Here is a 4,347-nt window from a genome sequence, read left to right as displayed (position 1 = left end):
TGCAATGCACTTTTATAAAATATAATTGAATAGAAAGAGGCAAGAAGTAATGTTAACAGTCCTTACCTATAAAATCCCAAAATAAATCGTGGTCTTATATGGCATGTATTGCTGTTCTTTTTATGTTTAGATCAAACTGTCTCCCTTATCTTTATTGTCTCATTTTTCTTGGTGTGTTCTGTTACTAGAATTCCTTTTCAGCTTTTTCCTGCAGTTCAAACCCAATATCAAAGGATTCACCAGCCTGTTTCCCATATTCTGTGGGCAATTCTATTCATTTATTTGAGGAGACGAATGCAGAGATATGTCTGAAAAGTGTGAAGAAGACACCCATATTTGACTTAAGGGAAGTGCCACCGAAAAAGTTTGAGGCATTTTCTATCCTATATGCAGTAGAAAGTGAAATTCACCCACCCTCATTCTCTCCATTTAAAAGATGTTTTACTCCAGTGTGTGTATAACAAGTTTCTTGGGACTTATAGAGATATTAGAGATATTCCCTAGTGCTAGAAGTTAGTTATCACTCCCATTCTTTTCCTGAAGAATTCAAGCTACTCTTCCTGGAAAAATTTCTATTGATATGATCTTTATGGGGGAAAAAAAGCTGAAATAAAAAAGGAAAAAAAAAAAGATGGAAACTCCTGAGATACAGCAGGCAGGGTGTCTCCACTGTGCCTTTAATTAGGTGAGTAGCCTTGGGCAAATTTAAGACCTTTCTCAGGTATAGTCTTTGATAGTTAAAAATGAGAGTGTTACTACCTGCCTCTTAGTACTTGCATTACCAGGGATTAGCATCTGCTTTAGGGCATTTAAACTGCAGGGCAACATAACTGATAAAAAGCAAACACAAAACACAGTGTTGCAAATTTTCCTTTTTACTTTTGCTTGCTGTATTTTTTATACAACTACCTGAGTAGCTCTTTGAGTTATTCACACTATTTTACAAGTTCTCACTGAGAAGAGAACAAAGCATGAAGTCCTAAATAAAAGAACAAATTTTAGAAATCTGTAATTTCACTGATCAAAATTACAAATTTCTAACCATAGAAATAAGCTTTGCGCAGTGGCAGTATCGTAGCCAATGAGGTTTATCCGAGGCGCGATTATTGCTAATTGAAAACTTTTCCCAATACCCCGCCATGACGACTTGCAATATAGTCGGCATTGGCAATTTTTGACGGTCCCCACGGGGACTGGATAAAAAAAAAAAAAAAAAAAAAAGAAATAACTAACTTATTTCTAACTATAGAAATAAGATCATATTGATTGAGTGAAAAACAAAGTACTTCCATAGAATACTCAGAGCCTTCCTTTTTACTCTCTGCCTAACTCATCTTTCTTAACATGGGCTATTGCAATGGCTCCCTAATCTGTCTTCTTGTGTGTGTGTGTGTGTGTGTGTGTGTGTGTGTGTGTGTAATCCTGTCATTCCTCAGCCTTCCCCAGTTTCCTTCAAGATGAAATTCGACCTCCTAACCCTGGCACACAAAGCTCTTGGCTGTCATAAGCTGAGCACATGGCTAGCTTCATTTCTCAGCCTCTTTTCTCCCTGTCTCTCCTCAAGCCCCCAAAATTCTAAATTATTTTGCAGAACCCCTTTCAACCTCTCAGACACACACTGCTAATCTTTCTCTGATGTCTGGGCCTTTTCAATGTTTTCCTGGTACCTTTTTTATTTATTGTCAAATCTCTTCTTTCTTTACCAAATTCTTTAAGACTTCCCTAATGAGTCACCTCCTCTGGGAAGCCTTCCTTGACATCTTCCTCATTCACTGATTGAGTTAGATGAGTCCCTTCAAAGCTCTCATAGTGTCTTATGAGTAAATGGTCTTGTTTTATACATAATCATATTATTCCTTCTAGCCTGAGAGTCTCTTGAGGGGAGCAATTACAGTTCTTTCATTTCTAGGTCTTGTACAAAATAGATATTCAATAAATATTTGCTGACTGACATTATCAGAGAGGCAATGTCTTAAAATTGATAACTATAATTTTTAGAGTACTTATGAGGTACCAGTAACAGTGTGTGCATTTTCTTACTTTATCCTCAAAAAATTTCTCAAAGGAATTTACTACTATCATCCCCATTTTACAGGTGAGAAAAATCTTAAAAACAGGGAGAAAAGGGGGAAGAGTAGAATTCTGTTATGTCATGCCTGAGTATATTCTCTTTAACAGACTGCTACTTAGAATATATTGAATATGATCTAATGATGATGTAATGAATGATTTACTGAAATATATTTCAACCAAAACCTATTGAGTCATTTTCAATAGCTAAGCCTTATGCTGATGCTGAATGTTCATCATAGAAATAGCTCAGTTCTCATCCTGAATTAAGGAGGCAGGAAAGAAATAGAGTGGGTAAAATAGAAGGTTCCAGAGGAAACAATTCAACTCAGAAATTGAAGATGAAAGTGTTAGGGCCAAACATGAGGGGAGCACTAAAAGGTAAATCCTTGACTGGAGTTTTCCTAGTCCTTTTTAGGCTCAGCCTCATTGTGAAACCAAATGGGTTCCTCTTGTCATTTGGTCGCTCCCAAATCCCTTTTCTATTTGTTGACTGTCTAGGGTTTGGAATGTTGACTGTAGGTCTCATGGAAATGTAATGATCTTAGAATTAATTTTGTTGGAAATGTACTGAGGTTAAGAAATGTCATCTTTTCGGAACTCCATTTGATTTGCCAAGTTAGCATCAAATTCTGAGCCATAAATAGCACACAGGTCAAACTTTCCCAGTGAGAGCAGCCCTTCATACTGCCCGATTCCATGCTTGCAAAATACAGGATGTGTCCATGATCAAACAGTCATGGACATCACTGTCTGTTTCCCCAAGTTCCATCACCCAAAGTAGGATGGGTTACACAGCCAAAACATTTACACTGTCATTTGTGCCTTACTATGTTTAGTTTTGGATCACAAATTTTAGTACTTCAGCTCTCATGTTTTTAAAACAGAAACCAAGAAAATATTCAAGCAGGTTAGCATTTTGCTGACAGTTGGCAAGCGTTGGGTACTTATTTCCTGCTCTAATTTTTCAGCTACTTTAAAATTTGTTTGTTACTGTGGTAGGTTCATAGCAACAGACATCTCTTGGTTATTTGTGCAGAGAAACCTCTAAGACAGCACAATGTGGTCATTCTTAGGGCAGTTGTAGGTGGCCTACCTATTGGTGGAAGAAAAATTTTCAAGTGATGATTTTTCTAGTCTTAAATCCAAGTCAACAATGATTGAGACTCTGTCATTTATAAGGCACGTCTTATTTAGTTACATATTGTAATTCATATTTCATTTAATATGGGTAATAATAACAGTTACTCATTCTTGTTCTAGTTCTGGACTTATCTCTTTATAAACTTTGTGCATTTTATTGTCACAATAACTCTCTGAGGTGTCGCTTTTATCTTTCTATTATATAGGCAAGTCTATGATTCTGTGAAGTTAGGATACTTGCCTAAGGTCACATTGTAAGTGGATTGACATTTATTTGGGCCTAAATCCTATGTTCTTCATATTAAAGAAAAAAGAGAGAGAGGGAGAGTGTGAACTAGTTATATTGGATCAAAGTGAGAATATTTTCTAGATGTGTAAAGACATGAGGGATGCATTAGAAATTAAAGGAAAGAGCAAAAGCAAAGGTAACAGACGGAAAATACTCAAAATATTCCTGGGGAACAGTGAATGGTCAGACTAATTGGACTAAAATGGTAAGATATATATGGGAAATACAGAAGTGAAGAATGAAAAGGCAAGTTGAAGCCGTGTAGTTCTGCTTCATGGAGACTAAATCAGTAGCAGGTGTGAGATGAATTAGAAGAGAAAGGGACTGGAAATAGTTCAGATGATTATAAGGATTTTTGCCATAAAACATCATACCAAAGATAATGGGCCTAGATGAAAATCAAGATGGAATGAATATTGAGAATGTGTATGAGGGATTTTAAAAATATATATATGTCGTTATTTGGCATTTGATGAAATATAGGTGTGAGATTTTAATGTCTGGGTGTGAGGGAATGATAGTAACAGCATAACAGAAACTATTAGTAACTAATAACAGAATTAGGGATTACTGGAGTAATATCTAGAAGGTGAAAATGTTGAGCTCTGGACAACCTGAATGCATAGAATGGGTAAGTGGATTAATTGCAATCATGTAGGTAATTAAATCTCTGATTCAGACTCCCGTGCTCAACTCCATTCTGCTTTTCTACCAATGCCTGACACTGTCCTTTAAAAAAATAATACTAAAGAGGCTATGTGACATCAATCCCTGAACTTGCAAGTTGGTGTCACACAGAGTTAGGCAAAAGGAACCATAGTTGACTTTTAGTAGATCAAAGAGAT

At 36.2% G+C, this 4,347-nt stretch overlaps 1 non-coding gene across 1 annotated transcript; it reads left to right on the top strand.

Annotated features, from left to right (window-relative positions):
* Positions 1 to 1,052: 1,052 nt before the first annotated feature.
* On the top strand, positions 1,053 to 1,193 carry LOC142875732 (U4 spliceosomal RNA). Its single transcript, XR_012923028.1, has one exon. It is a non-coding gene; the product is annotated as a U4 spliceosomal RNA (small nuclear RNA).
* The last annotated feature ends 3,154 nt before the right edge of the window (positions 1,194 to 4,347 follow it).

This window comes from Microcebus murinus, chromosome 14 (genome assembly GCF_040939455.1).
Source record: "Microcebus murinus isolate Inina chromosome 14, M.murinus_Inina_mat1.0, whole genome shotgun sequence".
In the NCBI taxonomy this organism is placed as follows: Eukaryota; Metazoa; Chordata; class Mammalia; order Primates; family Cheirogaleidae; genus Microcebus; species Microcebus murinus.
This window is presented reverse-complemented; position numbering and strand designations above follow the sequence as displayed.